The following is a 22,592-nucleotide window of genomic DNA, read 5'->3' as shown; positions in this document are numbered from 1 at the left end:
TAAAATCACTGGGGGAAAGGGAGCAAATGATACCAGTGAGACTGACACGGTTCCTTCACTCCAACGTGAAAAACACTAGGCTGCTGAAAGTCCCAGAAGAAGCCCAGCTCAAGTAGCTAAATTCCCAAATAACTCCAGCCAGGGGTCTCCGGGAGGATTTTTTGAAGAGTGTTCGGTGCCGGCAGATCCCGGACTCCAGCCCCGGATATCTCCGGGCTCCCTAAGACGAGCTTTTTCGGGGGGAGAGGAGCCACAATCACCCCTCAGAAGGGTCCCGGGGAGTCCACGTGGGGATGGCCCGGTACCAACGGGGCAGGACATTGGTTTTGGGGATCCCCGTGAGAGCCAGGGCTGTGGAACGGGGGAGCCCCGGGGCGGGGAGAGGGGAAGGGGCGATACCGGAGCTGGGAGACCCCCGGCAGACCGGAGATGAGGCAGGGACAGAACCCCCTGACCCTGAAAGGGGTGTTATGGGGTGACTTCATGATGCTCGTACCCCATCGGTCTGTTTAGCCCAGAAATGAGTTCTGCACCTTTAAGGCTGGTTCTGAGAGTGAAAGGGAGGAGGAAGAAGCAGCAGTTTGTTTTCAGAAACTGCACTCACTTCTCCACATTCCGGCTTCTGGATGGACAGACAGCAGGACAGAGCTCTCCTTTGCTTTTAGTTAGTTTTTAGATCTCTGAGGCAGAGAAGTTCCCTGGACTTTCTTTTTCTTTGGAGCTGTTTAAACCTGCTCTGGACTGAACAGTCAGAATACCACCAGCAGCTCCTCCCTGAGGCCCACCGGGATAAGCCTGGGCCTAGGCATTTCCAGCGCTGGACAGAACTGATAATAAACTGATAATAGACTGATAAGAGACTAATAAGACACTGATAAGGCACTGATAAGATGCTGAGTGCCCGGAGCTACAACCCAAGGAGGGACTTTTGGAGTTTGTCATCTATTTTGGAGCAGCAGGAAGTTTTGTCCTTCAGTATTGTTCCATTATTGTGCTGGTGAATGCTTTGCCTGTAAAATAAAGTTTTTTTCCACTTTTCTCCCCAGAAATATTTTCCCGGACTGGCTGAGGGTGGGCTGCTGAATCGGCATTCTAGAGGAAACTCTTTTTGGAGGGTTTCAACCAAATTTGCCCCAAACCAGGACAGGGTGGTGGAAAGAAGGGGGAACCCCAAGTGGCTGGATTGAGGGGAGTCTGGTGAGGGGGACCTTGGGTCCCCAGAACCTCCCAGAATCCAAAAGCAGGACCCTGGAGAGGAGGGATCCCAAGGACCGATGGAATCCCCACCAGCCCTGAGATGGGGGACCAACCATAACCCAAGAGGGATGAGACTGGAAATGGGAAACTCCTGATGGCTTTTTTTTATTCACTCTTGATTTTTGGACATCAGGTGTCTTCTGGAAATGGACGTGGATGGGAGGAATCCCAACCCAAGGAATTTACACCTTGTTTTACCCCCAAACCAGGATTTCCCCAAACCTTCCCACTGTGACATCCCCCCTGTCCCACTCTCGGTGAGCTCAATCCCAAACCTGACCCTGATCCTGGTCTCAGCCTCACTCCAAGTTTAGACACACTCACCATTTTGAATTTATTCTCATCTCAGTCCCAAACTCATCTATCCCAACCTCAGCCCTAAAGCCAATCCCATGTCTAGCCTTAACCCCCATCCAAGCTCTAATCCAAATCTCAGCCACAACTCCAACCCAGCCCCAATTCCAGCCCCTTCCTAAATCCTCAGCCCCAAACAAAATCCCAGGTTCAGCCCTTCTGGGGCTTTGTGGGTGTCTCTGTCCCTCTGACCCTGATGATGTTTGGGTGGGGTCACAGCAGAGCAGAGAGGGACAGAGACCCCGCTGGCCTCCACAGGTGTGAGAAGGTCAGAGAGCCCCCCCAGCCCCGAGCACCCTCAGCGGTGAGAGTGACACAGATCCCCTGGTCCCCAGCTCTGCACAGACATTCCCTGAGGCCAGAGGGATGGAGACACCCCCGAGCATCCCCCAGGGTGAGGGGACAGAGACCCCCGAGAATCCCCTGGGCTGAGAGGGACAGAGACTGCCCCAAGCACCCCCTGGCACAGGGGTGAGAGGGAGGGAGACCCCCCAGGCATTTCCTGGGGTAAGAAATGATGGAGATCCCCTGAGGAATGGCCTGGGGTGACAGGGACAATCCCCTGGGGAATGGCCTTGGGTGACAGGGACAAGGACACCCACAGGGCATGGGCTAGGGTGACAGGGAGAGAGACAATCCCAACAAATTCCTCCTGAGCATCCCCCAGGGCAAGAGGCAAAGAGACCCCTTGAGCATCCCCAGGGCACTGGACAAAATAAACTAGGCAGAAATCAAACTTGATCCTATATAAAATACTTTGATGAATATTTGATTTTCCAGAGAGTCACATGTGATGGAAATGCAAACAAATCCCAAACAGGAATAAACTGACAATAGAAGAAATTCTGTGGCAATTCCAAGTTTCATTGGTTCCTGCACAGCTCCACCTCAGCTACTGGCAGGTTTGAAGAAAAGAAAAGTGGAAATTAGGCCCAATACAGATTATTAAAAGGAAGGGGAAACTCTGTGTAGCTGTCACAAAGGTGACAGGGATGAAGAGAATAATGATTCTCACATTTGGCAAAGAACACAAGCCTGTGAATTCCAGAGTTATTTGGGAATTTAGCTACTTGAGCTGGGCTTTTTGTAGGATTCATAACAGCCTTGTGTTCCTCACCATGGGGTGAATGAACTGTGTCAGTCTCACTGGTATCATTTGCTCCCTTTCCCCCAGTGATTTTAACAAACTTTTCAAGGAAGGACAACAAAATATTTTCTTTGTCATCGGCCACCTACAACAGCCATTTTCCTCATCAGTTCTCCCATAAGTTGGTCAGAGGAACCTGTGTCCAAGTTCCAAGAGTTCCTCCAGAGAGAACCACAACCTCCTCAGTGGAGCAAACCATGCTGTTGTCAAAGGCACTTGGGGTCAGAGAACAGTGCCCTGAACCCCCTATGGCAAAATAATGTCACAATCTGGTTAAGAAAACTGTTGGAGAGATTCCTCTGCCCCAATTAAGGTGCTAAAAAGACCAAATCCAAGGTGGATTTTATTGAACAGTAAATGTGAGGTAGAGAGAGAGATGGAAAGAAAGAGAAAAGGGAGTAGAGCAAGGGAGTGACAGGGACAGAGACCTCCCCTGGGGCAGGGAAAGTGTGACAGAGTCCCCTGTGTGTGTGCCCTTCCCAGGGTGAGGGTTTTACACCTGAGCCAGTTTGGGTAAGGGGGGTGGTGTTCACCCCCTGAGCAGTGATTACCCCACTGTTTCAGGTTGCAATGCAAGATGTAAACCAAATGCATGTTTTCAATCCCCATCTTCGTCAACTGCTATAAACAGGTGGGGCAATGTTCTTTATCTCTTCCATGACTCACCCCTGACAACACCCTCCAGGGGAGATATCTCCTGTGAATGGGCCACTGAGTGCTACTGCAGGACTGATGAAATTCCATCATCCTATTGTGGGATGCTTCGCCCAGGGGGAGGATCCAAGCATTCCTACCTGGATATAAGCTGAGCCTTGCAACACCAGGAGCATCTTGCCTGCTGGATTCCCAGAGGACAAGAGCTCCATAACCACCACTGGACCTTCAGAAGAAGACCAGACCCTTCTACAGCATCACTGCTTGGACAGAATCACGTTCATCACTCCAACAGGACTGCAGCCACCACTTAATAGGACTGCAGCCACCACCCTGACCAACAGGGTGTCAGGTTATATCCTGACTCTGTCAGTTTAGGGCAGGGTTTCTGTATCATCGCCTTGTTCCTAATTTTGTTTTTGAATTGGAATTCTGGCTTAGACCCTTTCCCAGGTTTGCCTTCAATCCGGTGCAAAATTTAGTGTGCTCATTCCTTGTTTTCCTCCCAAAACAGGATTTCCCATTCCTAACAGTTAGCCAGATGGAGGGAGAGACTGCAAGGAAGAGGAAGATGCCCCAGGACACCCAGGCAGGTGAGGAGGAAGTCAGTGCCCCTTTCCCCTTCTCTCCTGCTCCATCTCCCAGCACAGCACAGTCCCCAGCTGCAGGACAAACCTGCTGCCAACACCATACTACCGGGGATGCACTGGGGGGATCTCCTTCCCCTTCCCTCTGGCACGGAGGCAAATCCCATCCTCTCCTTGTCCTTCCTCCCCAGGGAAGGAGATGAGGATGGAGACCAAGAAGGACAAATTCCCCCAACAGAACCTTGTGGAAGAGGCCGTTTTGAGCAGTGCCACGGTGCAGAATTCCAACAGGGAGGAAATGCCTCAAAGATCCCACAGGAAGAGTATTACTGCGACCTGTGTGGGCCGCAGCTGGTGAGAGAGAGACGGTGAATCTTGTATCTTGATCAGAAGGCTTGATTTATTAATATACGATATAATACATTATAGTTATACTAATAAGAATATAGAGAGAGGTTTTGCAGAGCTGCTAGCTAAGCTAAAAAGAGATAGAAAAAAACCCACAACAAAGTTGTGGCCAAGGACTCAGTCCCCTGGCTTGAACTGATGATTGGCTCTTAAGTATAAACATAGAAAATGAGCCAATCAAGGTGAATCCTATTGCATTCCACAGCAGCTGATAACAATTGTTTACCTTCTCTTCTGAGGCCTCTGCCTTCCAGAAGACACAGAAATCTGAAAGGAAGGATTTCTGTGGAGAAATGTCTGCGACATCTCACCTTTCTAAATTGTATAAAAATAAAAGAAAAATGCTGATGTGGAATGAACAGGAAATTCCTTCACCTGCAAAATATAAAATACTAACAATTCACTAAAACAATCCTACAATATAAGAAAATTGCAAGAAACAATGCAAAGAGAATTCAAGTCCATGTAGCTGAGTTTCAGGAACAGTCCATCTGCTGAAGTTGTTTTTTTTGGACATCTGAGAGTCCTTAGAGTCCTTTTTGTCCTGAAACAGCATAACACAATTTTAAACATTTTGAAACAATTTGAACAATTTTTAGAATGTCCTTTTCTGGCCCTTCAGTGCTTTCAGCGCTTCAGAGCTGCTGCCCTCTATTTTCAATCTTTTTTATTTAATTTTTAATTTTTATTTTTTTTTTTTTCTTGATCGAAAAGCAAAAGAGCAGCACCCGAGCAGAGCAATGCCAGAGAAGGAAAGGCCCTGGGGGCCCTGGCCCATACTAGGGGGACCCGGACCGGTAGGACAAACCAGAACCCCTAGAAACACAAGGAGGCCAAATGATGGCCCTGGCCCAGGAACGTCCTGAGCCCAGCATCCCAGGCCAAACTCATAAGGAAGGCTGTGCATTCCCGCAGGCCTGAACCCTGCTGCCAGCACAATGGCAGCACGGGTAGTGAGACGCTTCCTTTCCCCTAAACCACTGAGGCATGCCAGCAGCAGGGAAATAGAAGCTGCCCCGAGAATCTTCATCTCGGGTCTGGGAATGTTTGTTTCCCACAGCATCACGGCACCACCCCCACTGGGCTGGGGATCAAAGGCAAAACTTTTGGGAGCCCCCTCCCCCTCGCCGCTAGGGCACAAGAGGGGCAGCAGAGATGGCTGCCTCCATGGGACAGCAACCGAAACACCACCCCCCAAACCGCCGAGTTTGAAAGCCGGCAGCTGGACTGCCACAACAGTGAGCTGGCGGGCAGCCCCCGCTGCACGGAAGGAGAGACCCCCCTCCGGAGCGACTGCTGGGACGTCCGGTGGAAGCATCGGGGAGGGAGCCGGAACCGGGGGGGGAACCGCGCTGAGCGTGGGATCCGCCGCAGGCTGCTCCAAGGGTCCCGCGGGTTCAACGGCGTTTTCTGCTGCTGACTCCGGGGTCCGCTGCGGAGGCGCAGTCACAGTCGCCGTCGCAGTGCAAACAGGCAGCAGCGGAGCTGAGAGAGACGGCGGAGCGTCGCTGTTGCTTAGCAACAGGTCAATCGTCGAAAGTGCTGTCTCTTCTGCCTTCTCCGACACAGGCTCTGGCGGGGGCAGGGAGGCCGGTGAAACCGCGGGCGGGACCTCCTGGAGAGGCGGAGACGGGATCTCCTGGAGTGACAGCTCTAGCAGGGCCATGGAGGAAACCTCGGAGACCGGTGCCGCCCCCATCTCTGAAGGCGGAGACTGAGAGGCCGGCGCTGGCTTGAGCGGCCGCTCCCATCCCCGCGGAGAGAGAGAAGGGGGGGAAGGAGAACACTCCATCTGAGCATGCTCCGGAGAAAGAGTAAAAAAAACTTCTTCACGCCGCGAAGTTTCGGCCCCCCCCGCCGCGAAGCAGGGGGGGGGGGAAAAAGCCCAAAGTCGTCACCCACCGGGTCTTCTGCCAAGGGCGGTGGAAACGGAGCTTGGCCATAACAGTTAGAAATCCATTGAAAACAAGCTGCTCTGCGTTTCAGGACTGGGAAAAGCTTTATAAATGCTGGGTAGATGGAAGGCAGGACACGTCCCTCAATGTAGACGCACTGGATAATGGAGTCCATGCACTCCCAGACAAAAACATCTAAAGCATACAGAATATCAGCAAAGAACCCAAAAAGCTTTGCCCATCTAAAGAACCCATAGATATCTGTTTCTGACAAAAAGCAACCATCTTCTCTGCACCAATATTTCCAGAGGGCTATGAGCTTTTCCTCTGAAGGAGAGAATTGAATCTCTTCTGGCAAGGCATGGGTCCGCCATACAAACAGCCACAAGCTACGAAGGGCTGGTTCATCAGGGATAGAAAAGTGAACAGTACCTTTTGAAAGAGTCCAGCTTGCTCTGGCCAGCTCCACAGGTCTGCTGCTCTTTTCCATCATCTTTCCTGATGGTTTTCCAGAAGAAGGTTCTCTTTGTGGTCAGCCTTGGCTGTGAACTCTGTCCAAATCTTCAGTTCTTCAGCTCCTGGCTTGAATCCACTTTCTGATCACTTCAGAGCAACCATCAAATGCCACACATACAGGATTTTTACCCAGTGCAGCAATTTTGCTCCTCTGGTCTTATCAGATTAATTTTTGCTCTGACACGAGGGGTCACCAGATATTACTGCGACCTGTGTGGGCCGCAGCTGGTGAGAGAGAGATGGTGAATCTTGTATCTTGATCAGAAGGCTTAAATTATTAATATACGATATAATAAATTATAGTTATACTAATAAGAATATAGAGAGAGGTTTTGCAGAGCTGCTAGCTAAGCTAAAAAGAGATAGAAAAAAACCCACAACAAAGTTGTGGCCAAGGACTCAGTCCCCTGGCTTGAACTGATGATTGGCTCTTAAGTATAAACATAGAAAATGAGCCAATCAAGGTGAATCCTATTGCATTCCACAGCAGCTGATAACAATTGTTTACCTTCTCTTCTGAGGCCTCTGCCTTCCAGAAGACACAGAAATCTGAAAGGAAGGATTTCTGTGGAGAAATGTCTGCGACAGAAAAGGGGCTCCAAAGCCAGCCCAGGGTGCTCTCAGGAGGAAAGACCCACCCTGAGCCAGGAAGGTGAACAGAACTTCAGCCAAAGCTCAGAGCTGCTGGTCCATGAGAAGCTTCATGATCGGAAGAAGTGCTATAAGTGCTTGGAGTGTGAGAAGAGCTTCAGGCACAGCAGCACCCTGATGAGCCACCAGATGATCCACACTGGGGAATGGCCCTACAAGTGTAGGGAGTGTGGGAAGGGCTTCAGCTATAGCTCTGCCCTCATAACCCACCAACGCATCCACACTGGGGAGAGGCCCTACAAGTGTCCCTAGTGTCAGAAGAGGTTTCAGACCAGCTCCAGTCTCCTCCAGCACCAGCAGATTCACACAGAGGAGAGGCCCTTCCGCTGCCCTGGCTGTGGGAAGGGCTTCAAGCGCAACTGCACCCTCCTCAGCCACCGGCGCATCCACACAGGGGAGAGGCCCTACGAGTGTGGGGAATGTGGGATGAGCTTTAGCCAGAACTCTAACCTGATCTCCCACCAGAAGACCCACACCAGAGAACAGCCCTATGAATGTGGGAAGAGCTTCAGTATGAAGTCTCTCTTGAGCTGCCACCAGAGGATCCACACTGGGGAAAGGCCGTACAAGTGTGGTGAATGTGGGATGACCTTTAGTAGGAGGCCCCAACTGATCATCCACCAAATGACCCACACTGGGGCGAAGCCCTACAAGTGCCCTGAGTGTCAGAAGAAGTTTCACACCAGTTCTCATCTCGTCCAGCACCAGCAGATTCACACAGATGAGAGGCCCTTCCACTGCCCTGCCTGCAGGAAGAGCTTCAAGCACAACTCCTCCCTCATCACCCACCGGCGCATCCACACTGGGGAGAGGCCCTATGAGTGTCCCCAGTGTGGGAAGAGCTTCTCCAGCAGTTCTCACTTTACCAGACACCAACGGAGTCACCAGTAAAAGAAACCCTGCACATGCCCTAACCGCAGGAAGAGTTCATGCACTGTTCCAGCTTTATCCCCCGTTGGAGAACCCACGTTGGGAAGAGCCCTGGGGACCCATTTTCCCTGTGATCCATGCTGGGAAGACAGCTGTACCTTTTCCTGCCCCTGCCAATGATATGATGTGGGATGGAAGAACATGAGGGTCTGGCCATGGCCCTGTCATTACATTTACTCCCACCTCAGGTCATTGCTAGGGGCAGGAAAGGGATTCTCTCTCTCCCTGAAGAGAAGGGTGAAATTTCCAGGAAGGAGAAATTGTGGCCAGGAAGACCCAGTGAATTGTGTTTAGTTTTCCCTGTAAATAGTTTTTCTTATCCCTTCTGGTATCAATATAATTTCTGTTCCATTTCTTCCTTATGTCGTTGCTGTTCCCAATAAATCGTTCTTACCCCAGCCCGGGATCTTTGCCTTTTGTGCTTTCCATGGGATGTGGGAGGGCAGTGAGGGCAGCGCGGTTTTAGCAGGAGCAGGAAATTGGGGAATCCCATTCCTGAAGCCCGGCCCATGGAACCGAGCATCCCAGCTGGTCCCAGCCCTGGTGGCCATGGCAACAGCCTTGGGAGTGGGTCCCTGGCTGGGGCTGTGGGAACCTCTTCCCTCTGATGCCCCGGGACAGGAGTGGAGGGAACGGCTGCAGCTGAGTCAGGGCAGTCTCAGGTTGGATGTCAGGAAAAGATTTTTGCCCAGAGGCTGCTGGGGCCCTGCCCAGGCTCTCCAGGGAAGGGTCCCAGCTCCAGGGCTCTCTGAGCTCCAGCAGTGTTTGGACAGCACTGCCAGGCCCAGGCTGGCATTGTTGGGGTGTTCTGTGCAGGGACAGCAGTTGGACTGGAGGATCCTGATGGATTGCTCCCAGCTCAGCCAATTCTGTGGTTCTGGGATCCCATGAGCCTGGGGATGGGACTGCCAATGGTTGCCATGGCAACGGGCTGTGGCTGCAGGCCTGAGCTGGTGTCCATGGCAACCACCCTTGGCATGGGGTCTCCATGGAGCTGCCATGGAAACTGACCATAGCAACAGAGGGCTGGTGATGGTTGTGTGCTAAAGATCAGATTTGTCACAGGCCCTCAGAGGGGTTCCATAGGGACTTTCCAAGAGTCTCCAGGCTTTTCAAGAGCTGGAATGTCACAAGCAGAGACAGGGGCTCCATGGAGACCTCCCAGGGCTTTCTGAGGATGGTAAAGAGCCCTGTGGTCAGAGCCAGTCACAGCCATTCCATGGTGACATCCCAGGGCACCTTGGGCTGCGAAGGCACCGATCTGTCACAGGCACTCACGCGGGCTTCATGGTGACATCCCAGGAGTCTCCAGGCTGCCAAAGAGCCGGGATGTCCCAGACACTCACAGGGGTTCCTGTCATGGGCAGAGTGGGAGCTTCAGGCAAAGTTTATTAGAGAAGCCCCTGTTGGCTCACGAGTTGCAGAAAGGATCCCCAAATGTCACTGTTGAATTTGAGATTACATGGACTCGGATGAGACATCTAAGGGCTAAAAGCCACCTATTTTTTCAATACTTTTCTTTTATACCTTGCTTTGCTACAGGTGTACCTCATTGGTCATTTAATCCACAGATTTCACATGATTGGCCAATTAAGGCAACATCCTTCAGTAAACAACTTTATGGAAAAAACAACTTACTATAAATATTTTCACGGTACCAGTTATTGATGTTGGTTTTACCTTGGCCATTCTGGGGGCTGCCTGGATGGGGGAAACCTTCCTGGAGCAGTTCAGTGCCAGGAAAAAGGAAATGCACAGGACCTTTTTTATCTTCAGCTTCTAGTTTATTGTTATCTTTTCTCAAGTTTTGCATTGCTGTCCACATCAGGCTTAGCATGCTGGAAATACACCTCAAAATGGCCCCAAAATATTCCGTTTCAAGGTCTTTAAAAGTTATCTCATCCAATTAACTCTTAAAACATCTACTATCTCTCCTTATCAACCAATAACTCATCCCTTGACTGTCCATATAATCTCTGCACTGTGCTTTCCTTGACCAATGACTCTGTGCCACCAACACTGCAGAACATGGAGTAGATGAAGAAGATGAAAGGGACTGCATCTAAATTCCTCCATCTTGCTTCCTATCTAGACGACCCTTAAAAATCCTAAAAGATAAATTTCTCACCCAAGGGACATAGTGTACAACCTTTTAATTTATTTCACACTTTGGTAAATTCTAATCTGTCTCAAAGTCCTGGAAGTCCTCTCCATGGGTGAAGGTTAAAGGCAGGGTTTCTCTGGGGGTCAGGACCCCTCAGAGCAGACAGAGAAATATTCCCTGTGCCTTGGATTCCCACACATTTAACCTAAAAACCCTTAACATGTGAAGTTACCAAAAAATGTTCCAGGAAAGTAGGATTAGAAGGAGAAAAAAATGAAGAACAACAGAAAGACAGAAGATCCATAGAAAGACACACATATAGGGACTAACTGCTGGGGTTCCAACATCACTAACAAAAGAACACCAGGAGAAGGCAGAATCCAGACCTTGGGCTGGCCTTGTGCTCCAGCTTTTAAACCCCTGGGCCTTCATGTGCCCACCCCTGGGGTGGGACTGCTAGTTTCTTGTCCAATCAGAGCCAGGGTAGCACCAGCTGCTAAGTGTGTGATTGATTGATTAACAGCTGGGCTAATTAGAACTGGGTCAGCATCACTTCCTGTTGTGTGATTGACAGCTCTGCCAGGCCAGGGCTGGGGCTCAGTCCCACCACAAACCAAGGCCTGACCCGGCCCTGGCCCCACACGGGCATTCTGAGCATCCCAAGGTGTCTTAGGACATCGATCTCATCCAGCCTCTGACAGCGACCACGTTGACACTATGGAACCTCATGGAGCCATGGGTCAGTTGTGACAATGGAGATCCAAGGAAACTATGCTGAGACTGTGGAATCAAGGAATCATGGAATCGAGGAGACCATTGTGCAAATCACAGGCCCTATGGAAGCAAGGATCAATGATCAAACTGTGGTTTGATTGTGATAGATTTAAAATAGAAACAAGGAGTCATTGTTCCACAGCGGGGCTGCATGGGGCCAATGGACCCTTGTGACTCTGATGGGGCTGATGGAACCAAGAAGCAATTGTGACATTGCCAGACCTCATGGAATCAAGGAGACCATTGTGACAGTGTTAGGACCCATTAAGTCAATGGAACATGGAACAGGTCTGCCTGGTTTGGACTCCTGGGGTCTGTCTGACAGGTCCCACTGAATTTGACATGTCAAGGGCCACTTCTCATATGACCATGAAACACTGGGGCTCTGTGCTTTTATTCCTATGGGAAAGAACTGTCTTTCTTGTCTAGGCATCCATGGCCAAAATTGGGATTCTGCATCTAAAATTTTCTATATCCAAGGGTTACTCCCAGACAAAATCTGCCCATACGAGTCAAGTCTGGGAAGCCTTAGCCTCTGGTGACTGCCTCTCATCTGCCCCTGCACCACTAGGGCTTGGTTGTTTCCTTCCTATGGAGACCATTGTGACACTGTGGAGGATTTGAAACCAGTGGGCCATGGTAACACTGCAAGCCTTTGTGGAACCTGTTATACTGTAGGAACTTGTGGAACCAAGGGGAACACTGTGACCCTGCAGGGTACCATGGATCCAAGGGGCCACTGTGACACTGTAGGGCCTCCTGGAACCAAGGACATCTTTGTGGCCCTGTTGGGCCACATGGTCCCAAGGGGCCAGTGTCAAGCAGCAGGGCTTTGTGGAACCAAGACGCCATTGTTGCATTTCAGGGCCTCGTGCAGCCAAAGGGCCATTGTGATGCTGCAGGGCACCATGGATCCATGGAGACCATTGTGACACTGTGGGGCCCCATGGAATCATGGAGACCATTGTGACTCTGTAGGCCCTCATGGAAGGAAGGGGCCATTGTGACGCTATGGGAACTTAAGGAACCAAGAGAATCATTGTTGCACTACTTGCCCTCAATGGAACCAAGGGGCCACTGGACACAGCAAGGCTTCATGGATCCAATAGACCATTATGTCACTGTGGGGCCTTGTGGAACCATGGAGACCATTAAGATGCTTAAGGACTTGTGTAATCAAGGGGCCATTATGAAACCTTAGGGCATCATGGAAGCAAGACAACCGTTGTGGCACTGCAAGCCCTCATGGAAGCAAGGAGCCATTGTGACACTGCAGGGCCCTGTGGAAGCAAGGGAACATGAAATAGGTGTGGCTGCCTTGGCCTCCCAGGGGTCACCTGACAGATCTGGCTGACCTTGGAATGTGGAAGGCCACTTCCATCTGCCCCTGAAACACTGGGGCTCTGGGGTCTTCTTTTTATGGAAAAGAACTATCCTTTTTTTTCCAGGAATCCATGGCCAAAATTAGGATTACACCTCCAAATTTTTATGTAATAACAGATTCTTCGCAGACAAAAGTTGCCAGGACAGACAAGTCTGGCTGATCTTTAACTCCTAAATGGTAGCACTCACCTATTTTCCAAACACTGGAAAGGGCTCTGTACATTTGTTTTCATGAAAAAAACCTCCATCTCTCTTTTCCAGGCACAAATGCTTTAAATTAGGACTCCACATTCATAATTTCAAATATCCAAGAGTTGCTCCAAGCAAACCTGCCAGGACAGACAGGTCAGGCTTGCCTTGGCCTCTGGTGGTTGCTGTTCATCAGCTCCTGAAACATGGGGCTCCATGGTTTCCCTCCTATTGAGATCAGTGTGATACTTGGTAGCCTTGTGAAATGAAGGGGCCATTGTGACACTGCAGAGCACCATGGATCCAAGGGACCATTGTGACACTGTGGAGCCTTGTGGAACCCAGGATATCATTGTGGCTCTGTTGGGCCACATGGTCCCAAAGGGCCAGAGCAAAGCAACGATGTGGGAGTTAGCCCAGTTGTAACTCAGAGTCAGCCAGATTTTACCCCGGAAGAACTGGGCACGAGTTTCAAGCCCTGGGAATCATTTGTCTAACTTAGGGTGAGCTTGAGAGTTCCCCCGTGAGCCTTTAGTGTTGTTATGCTAATTTGTCCAAGTTCTACTCCCCTACTGGTTACTTGTTTCCCCTACAGGGTTATTGTTCTAGAGTGTTCTACCCCCAAGTGTACATGCTGTTGCTTCCCCTTTGTCTCGGGTCTTTAGATCCTGCCCCTCATACTGTGCTCAACTTCTACATGTTTATTGTTTTTCACCCTATTGTTAAAGTTCCTTTTAAAAAACTCCATTGATCCTGCTCCTTTTCATTTTTGCCACCCTCGCCCTGAAGTCAGGGAACCAGAGAGGTTTTTTGCAACCCCCTTCAATGTGACCTTTGGTGCCTGAAGAGGGACCCTGACATTCAGGGATCCCTGTGTCAGTCATGTCAGCTGGGGTTAGATGATGGATAGGCCAGCGCTCCCTGGGATTATGGATTGTGCCGGGCCCAGCGGATTCGTCGATTCTTCGAGGGGCCTTGCCCAGAATCGGCAGGAACAACGACGGTTTCGCCTGCATAGGATTGCAGGTGGGTTTGGGGAAATGCAAGACATTTATTGCCCATTTTGCCACTGTATTTTACAACATTCACCCAAGTCCCATAATTGATTTGGGGTGTGCTGATGGCTCTTTCCCATAAGGCAGCAAAAGAGAAAAATGGGCAGCCAGATGTCCACAGTAGAAAGGAGCATATATGGATGCTTTAATTCTCACTGATCATGACCAAATATTTTCAAATAATAAAATAAAATTAATAATGAGGTGGATCATTAAAAATTTTCCAGATGCCTCTGCTGATGAAATACATACCACTGAATTTTGGGTCTCAGTGGAAGTTAAATTGTGCAACCTTTCAATCAAAAGGGACCTCACTGCACCCAGAGCCACCCTGAATCTGCATACTCCCCATCTTCCACACCATCCTTGAGATCCTTCATCAGCAAGCAGTGTGTTGAAAACTCAATCCATGGGTCACTCCTAACTCAGGACCTCCCCTCAAACCTGCCTTTTTCAGACCTTCCACAGTGGTCCAAGATGGAAATGGCCACACGGTCTTGGAGCATCATGCCCTGGAGACTCAAGATGGAAGGAGCCTGAATGTGGCTCGGGCGCCCAAACATCCTCCCTCCATCTTGGGGCCTCCACTTCCTGCTATCACAACCTTCTCTTCCACCCTGAATGAACCTCCAGACTCCATTCCCACAACTGCATGTCATGCCCCACTGTCAATTATTCAACCTTCACTCTGGGCCATGCCTCCAGAACTCCACCCTTGAAGTCCACCATCGTAGATCAAGGCCCTTCCTCCTCAACACCTGACAAAATGGCAGTGCCCTTTGCCTCGCCCTCTGACAACAATACAACCCCATGATCAAAGATACTAAGCCCAACTGTCACACTATTTTCTAATCCGAATGTTTCTGCTCCAAGTTATTCTTCCTTCTCAGAAGGATTCACCAGAGCCACCTCGCCCCTAAACTCCACAAGATCCCTCGGAACGGATCCGGACAGAAGCAGTTAAGGAAGGGGACTGGCAAATAGTCTCAAAGCTCCTCATTTCCTCCGTATGTTATGAAAGAAGGGGGCAGAATCCCAGGTATCAGCCATTGGTTTATGAGGAAATCAAGGATCTGTGTAGGGCAGCTAAAGATCATAGGAAAGACTTACCTTGTTTTAATGGCCTAATGAGGGCCATTTTTACAGCACATGTTTTAACCCCGTACGATTTAAAATATTTTCTGACCATGTTGTTGTTGCCTATGGAATACACCCTATGGGAAGGAGGATGGAAGTGTTTACTAAATCACTTCATAGCAGAATATGCTAATAATGTGGCAAGGGCGGAATTGACAATCAACCATCTAGCTGGAGAAGGACAACACAGCCTAACAGATGATCAAGCAGCAGGTATCCCCAGAGAAGTATAGGATTATATCAAAGAGATGGCATTGCAAACTTTAATCCAGGTATCAGATGGTAGCACACTCAGTTTGGACTGTCTTGGGTGGCTGCAGCTAAAGCTTTAAGAAAATTAGAGCATCCTGTTAAGAAGCAAACCAATGCTACCTCCCTCACATTGAGTGGCCTACTCTCAGACATAAAGACCATCAGACATGCCATCTTGCAGAACAGCAATAGAGTTTTTACTCTGGGCACATGGGCATGGCTGTGTAGACTCTGAGGGCATGTGTTGCATGAACCTCTCCAGCCACAACGAGCCCATCCACAAGAGCATTCAGGTACTGAAGGAATAGTTTAAAAAGCTTCAAGTGGAAAACAAAGACTCGTTCAATAAACACTTCCAATCCAAGCGGCTAAAGGGTTGGATGATCTCTAGTTGAAACAGGACTATTAATTCTCTTAGTGGTTGTTGTTGCATTGTTAATTGTCCCATGTTTGTTTGGATGCTTTAAGAAAGCCTTGTAAAATTCTTTCAGTTCCATCTTTGCTGTAAAACAGAAAAGGGGAAGACACCCAACACAGGCTCCTAATGGACTCCTTGTAGAACTGGCAGTCAGGATGGCACAAACATCCCTCAGAGATCAGTGTGGGAAGGAAAATCCTTTTAAGCACCTAAAAGTATTCTTAAGTACCTTAAAAACCATGAGTATCTCAAGGCATTAATTAGCCCTACTGAGTACAAAGCTCTCCAGGGATTAATTCAAGCGGATAATTGGGGCCATGATTGCAGAAACCTCTCATAGAGTCTGTATCAAAAGGAAAACACCAAGTACCTTAAAAAACTGACATACCCTGAAGTATTAACGAGCCCCACTGAGTGTTGTTACTGACAAAGCCTCTCCAGGGACTAATTACAGCAGATAATTGGAGGCCAGGATTGCAAAAACCTCTCAGAGACTCCAAGGCAAAAGCCAAACCCAAAGTCCTTTGAAGAAACTGCAGTCCCTGCAGGGAGCATTAGGAGCCCCCAGGGCTATTGCTGAGCAAGGCTCCCCAGGGACTCCTTCCAGCAGATCCTTGAGCTACTAAGATGTGGGCTAGGGGGGGATGCTGAGGGCAGGACAAAGGGCTGACAGTACCCAGTCTGGCTGGAGCTGTGCCAGGAGGCCCCAGGGCCTCAGGACAAGGTGAGGCTCCTCACAGCCCTTGGTGGCACAGACCCAGCTGCTGTGCCCCAGGGCACCAACACTTGGCTTCTCTTTGTCCCCACCTGTCATCACTGCCTCCAATTCTCTGCTCTGCCTGGGGCCTGGGGACACTTTCTCTGTTGTCTCACGCGGTGGGACCCATTAAAAGTCCAAGAAAGTTTGAAGTTGGATTCTGCCTTGGAGTTCTGGAGAGGTTTCTTCAGCTGCCTCTCAGGGACTGATGTTCAGGGCCTGAGCACAAAGCCCCAGAGGCTCATTAACGTCCTTTTGCTGTGTCTCTGCTGCTGAGCTGGGCTGGGCTCCTGGCACAGAGGCAAATCTGGGTAAGCAAGAAGAGATTCAAAAGCACATTTCTGTTGGTGAGCAGCTCTTCTGCCAGCCCAGCAGGGCTGGGGCACTGCCTGCAGCCCCTCCGGGCACAGCACAGAGGCACAGAGAGCTTCAATCAGTCAGGGCTGGGAAGGTGCCGAGAAGTGCCTGGGGCACAATCACTGCCAGCCCTTGGCACAGGAACCTCTGGCTGCAGGAAAATGCAGCTGCAGCTCCTGGAGTGATCTCCTCAAGCTGGAACATCCCAATGCCTACAGACCCTGTGAGTACATTCTCTGATTGTCTCTTGTGCAGAGCAGCCAGGGGTGCCCAGGGCTGTCCTGCAGAGCAGGGTCCTGCAGCCCAGGGCGCTGTGCTGGGGCAGGGACTCTGCTGCCTGCCAGGGACAGCTCTTAGCCAGCCCTGGCAGCTGCTCCCAGCACTGGGGGACAAGGTCTGGGTGGGAGGAGGCAGCTGGCAAGGCTTGGAAGTTTTCTCCTTGTGTGGTGAGGATGCTGCATTGTTCAGGACTGCTCGCATCATGGCATTTAACTGCAGAATATTTCCAAGCAGATTATAGAGGAAGAACAGAAATGCAGGGGGCACATAAAAGGGAAAATCTTGCTTTTTTAATCTACTGCTCTGGGTTTCCTTAGTGTGAAATCGCAAACAGATATTCATCTATCAGTCCAGCAGGAGAAAAAAAATTTTTTTCTCAGATCTGAATAAACCAGGCAGTGACAGATATCAGTCCAGGGCCCCTTAGAGGCAGCATCAGTGTCAATTTTCCAGCCTCCTCAGCGTTGCTCTGACGTCGCCATCAGAGCCTGCAGAGCCAGAGCTGCCCCTGGGCAGTTGAGCTGGGAGGGGTCTGCAGGGCAGAGCTGAGCCCCCAGGGCTGAGCTGGGCTCTGGCAGCACTGGCAGGGTCCAGCCCTGGGCACAGGGAAGCAGCGGCTAACAGGGACAGCTCTGGCAGCAGAGCCCTGGGCAGGGAATGGGGGGAAAGTGCCCCCAGGCTGTGCTGGGATATTGAAAGTCCTCTCAAACCAAATTATTCCATGATTCCCTTTTTTTCAGATCCCCATGCCAAGGCATCATAGGAAATGTCCAACAGCAGCGCCATCAGCCACTTCCTCCTGCTGCCATTGGCAGACATGCGGCAGCTGCAGCTCCTGCACTTCTGCCTCTTGCTGGGCATCTCCCTGGCTGCCCTCCTGGGCAACGGCCTCATCATCAGCGCCGTAGCCTGCGGCCACCACCTACACACACCCATGTTCTTCTTCCTGCTCAACCTGGCCCTCAGCGACCTGGGCTCCATCTGCACCACTGTCCTCAAAGCCATCCACAATTCCCTCTGGAACACCAGGAACATCTCCTACTCAGGATGGGTTGCTCAGCTATTTTTCTTTCTGTTCTTCATCTCAGCAGAGCTTTTCCTCCTGACCATCAGGTTCTATGACCGTTACGTATCCATCTGCAAACCACTGCACTACAGGACCCTCCTGGGAAGCAGAACTTGTGCCCACATGGCAGCAGCTGCCTGGGCCAGTGCCTTTCTCAGTGCTCTGCTGCATACAGCCAATACATTTTCCCTGCCCCTGTGCCATGGCAATGCCCTGGGCCAGTTCTTCTGTGAAATCCCCCAGATCTTGAAGCTCTCCTGCTCAAATTCCTACCTCAGGGAACTTAAGGCTATTGTTTTTTCCATCTCTTTAGCATTTGTCTGTTTTGTGTTAATTGCTTTCTCCTATGTTCCGATCTTCAGGACCGTGCTGAGGATTCTCTCAGAGCACGGATGGCACAAAGCCTTTTCCACCTGCCTCCCTCACCTGGCCGTGGTCTCCCTGTTCATCAGCACTGCAGCATTTGCCTACCTGAAGCCCCCCTCCATGTCCTCCCCATCCTTGGATCTGGCCCTGTCAGTTGTGTACTCAGTGTTGCCTCCAGCCCTGAACCCCCTCATCTACAGCCTGAGGAACCAGGATCTCAAGGCTGCAGTGTGGAGAGTGGTGACTGGATGGTTTTGGAAACATTAAACTTCTGGCCAACTTCTGCCAATCACTTGTAATAAAAGTCATTTTAGATACTTCTTGTTGGTTTCATTTTGGCTTTGTTTTACTTTTTTAATCATGTCTGATATTGTTGGATTGGATGTGACCTACGCACACGTGACTTGGGTCAAGGAAGAAAAGGTTTTTATATTGTGTGTTCTCTAGTTTATATGCTTTTTAGAAAGCACCATCTTAAGTCATTAATTACATCACAATAACTTCTTATATTCATTGGAGTAAAGCTATTAGTATCAATAAAATTCACAAAAGTTTTACAGAAATTAAATAAGGCTCATATACACATTTATGCATGCACCTAGTCTAACTTACAAAAATTTGCATGTATCTTTTCTAATCTGTTTCCATGCTGATGCCTTGTCTTCTTCCTTGCTATGGATAGACTCTTAAATCATCAATTTTTATTTCATCTATTAATTCAGCTTTCCTTATAAACTAGCTGTCAAGCCCCACTATATTGTTCACAGAGAAATATCATTATTGATGCCATTTCTCATTTTGTTTCTCTCCATCTTCCCTGTGGCCACCGACTATGTCAATGAGGTGCTGCACTCTCAGTGGCTATAAATGAACTAAAGGATGTCCCGGCAGAGTTTTCTGCAGAGATGCCCTTTTGTTGCCTTCTCTGGAGTTGCAGCAGCAACGTCTGTGTGCAGAGCTGGGGGCAGATCAGGGCTGGCCCAGCCACTGTGCCCAGCAGCAGCAGCACTTTGTGTTGCCAGTGCTGCTGCTGTGGCCCTGCCCTGCTGCCCTGGTGGCCCTGGGGTTGCTGCAGGGCCTGAGTGCTCTCGGGGCCGGGCACAGCCCTGGGGGTGGCAGTGCCGGGGCTGCAGCAGGGACAGGCCATGGGCACTGCTGGGGCAGCGCTGACACCTCAGGCCAGGGCCCTGGGGACTTCAGGCTGATTGCCTAGGCTCTCTCAAGAGCACAGCCAGGCCAATGCTCAGCACAGAAAAGCCCCGTGAGCAGCCCCAGGCTGTCTGTGGGCAGGCTGGGGGCAAACAGCATGGCTGGGGCTCTGTAAGGGCCCTGGAGTAGATGGGAAGGAGCCGCAGATCAGGGGCTGATCCACCCCAGTGCGCTGGACAGCCCGAGGCAGCATTCCAGACCATCTTGATGGAGCTGCCAACAACAACGTCCCCCCTCTACAGCCCTGGCCTCTCCCCAGCTCACACAGGAGCCCCATCCTTGCAGGCACAGACATGGCAGCACTGGCTCAGGAGCCCCTGTTTGCATTGCACACAGCAGGGGGAGCACCCCCATGCTGTAGCTGTGGGGACATGAACCTGAGGGAACACAAATGCCATCAGCCCCTGGGGCCAGCAAGGGCTGGGGGACAGCAGCAAAGCCACTCAGCTTTGTCCTGGCCTCTGCAGTCAGCCAGAAAGTTTGTTCCCATCAGATGGGAGTTTCCTGTCCCACTGCAGATGCTGTTGTTCAGAGCCAGGGCTGCCTGGCAGCCACCCCCAAACTGCCCTCAGCATTTCTCCTGCTTCACCTTTGGTTTCTTTACTCTTTCCTCGTACAAATTTTTTCCTATTGCCCACTCCAGGGCTTCAAGAACTGGACACAGCACTTGAATTGCTGCCCAACCAGTGCTGAGCATAGGGGAAGAATCACTGTCCTGCTTCTGCTGGGCACACCATTCCTGATCCATAGGAGCGCCATGGCTTGGATGAGGAAAATGGTGGGGAGAGGGTGGGGACAAAGTGTTATTGTCAGCCATTAAGGGTCTTGACTTTCATATCTGTTCTGACTGCATTACAAGGGCCTGGGGATCAATATCAATTGGACATTGCTATCAATCTATATCAGGAAAAGTAACCAGGACAAATTAATTATCTCTGCATTGTTTTCAATAGAATATATTGCAGTCTCAAAATGGTCTCCTTGGTTCATTGAGGCCTTGAAGTGTCACAATGGTCTCCTGTATTCCATGTCCCTGCAATGTCACAATGAACCTTTGGTTCCTTGAGTCCTACATTGTTCCATGAATCTTTTGTTCCATGGGGCCCTGTAAGTGTCGCAATCTTCTCCTTGGTTCCATGGTGCCACACAGTGTCACAATTGCTCTTTGACCCAACAGGGCCTCATAGTGTCACAATGGACTCCTTGGTTCCATGGGGATGCAAAGTGCCACGATGGCCTTTTGGCTTCATAAGGCCTCAAAGTGTAAAAATGGCCTCCATTGTTTCCCAAGGCTGTGCTGTTTCACAATGGACCCTCTACTCCATGATGCCCCAGAGTGTCACAACGGCCTCTTTGGTTCTGCACTTTAAGAATGCCCCTTTGGTCCCTTGGAGTCTTACAGTGTCACTATTGTGCCCTTGGTTCCATGAGGCCCTGCAGTGCCACTATGGTCCCTTGGTTCCCCGAGACCCCATGTGTCACGATGCCTCCTTGGTTCCATGATGCCCCGTAGCACAGCGATGGTCTCCTTGGTTCCACAGTGTCAGAATGGCCCCTTTGTCCCATGGAGCCCCAGAGCGTCACTGTGGTCCCCTTGATTCCATGAGGCCCTGCTGTCCTACAATGGTCCCTTCGTAACAATGGCTTTCAAAGGCTCATAATGGTCTCTGTGGTTCCAAGAGGCCCTGCAATATCCCAATGGACCCTAGGTTCCAAGGGGTCTGCAGTGTCACAAGGCTGCCTTTGCTCAACAAGGCCCTGCAGGGCTGTAGTGGCCCCTTGGTTCCATGAGGCAAAGCAGATTTAGAATGGCCCCTTGGTTCCATGGAGCACCACAGTGTCACCATGGTCCTATTGGTTCCACACAGTTTAACAATGGACCTTTGGTTCTATGAGGTTCCACTGCATCACAATAGATTTTGGTTCCATGAATTTCCTCAGTGTTTCAGTGGCCTCTTGGCTCCATGTGGCCCTGCTGTGTTAGTGTCAGGGGTTCCATGAGGCCCCACAGTGTCCAAATGGTCTCCTTGGTTCTGTTAGCGTACAAAAACACATAATCACGGAGGGAATATATGCGGTGCTTTTTCTTAAAGAGCTCTGGGAATCGGGGTATTACCCAAACCTGATTCCAACCATACATCTGAAATGATCGTGTTTTTATATTCTATCATTATATAACTTTCATGTTAATTAATAAACTTATATTTTTCTATTGTATACATAGATTTAGCCCCCCTCTGAATTTCCAACATAGTTTCTCATTATTTTTCTTAGGGTTATATAATTATTATATTTAATTACTAAACAATCATCACATCTAACAATTAAATAATTTATACTGCTTACACAGGTGCAGTTGATCTGTGAAAACACAAAGCTTAACATTTTAGATTCTATCTTTAACTTTTTCCAGGGCTCCACTATCAGTTCTGTGAAACCCTACAGAGCCACAATGGACCCTTGGTTTCATGAGGCCTTGCTGTGTCACAATGGACCCTTGGTTCCATGAGCTTTCACACTGTCAACAATGATCTGAGTTCCACAGTGTCACCATGGATCCTTTGTTCCATCACCTTCCATAGCATAACATGACAACCTTAATTCCAGAAGGATCTGCAGTGTCACAATGGACCATTGGTTCCATGCAGCCCCAAACTCTCACAATGACCCCATAGTTCCAGGAGCTTCCATACTGTCAGCAATGGTCTCCTGGGTTCATGAGGCCTGGCTCTGAAACAATGGACTTGTGGTTCCATGGCATTCCACTGCATCACAATGGACCCTTTGTTCCATGAGGTTCCAAGTGTCACAGATGGATCCTTGGTTCTGTGAGCCTCGGCTGTCACC

The 22,592-nt window shown here is 50.0% G+C and overlaps 1 pseudogene; it reads left to right on the top strand.

The window, feature by feature from the left end:
- Positions 1–22,592, top strand: part of LOC131560181 (zinc finger protein 420-like) — a 202,338-nt pseudogene that overhangs the window by 31,877 nt on the left and 147,869 nt on the right.

The sequence above is a fragment of the Ammospiza caudacuta genome, chromosome 7, assembly GCF_027887145.1.
Source record: "Ammospiza caudacuta isolate bAmmCau1 chromosome 7, bAmmCau1.pri, whole genome shotgun sequence".
NCBI classification, from domain to species: domain Eukaryota; kingdom Metazoa; phylum Chordata; class Aves; order Passeriformes; family Passerellidae; genus Ammospiza; species Ammospiza caudacuta.
The sequence above is the reverse complement of the archived record's forward strand: the minus strand, read 5'-3'. Positions and strand labels throughout refer to the sequence as shown.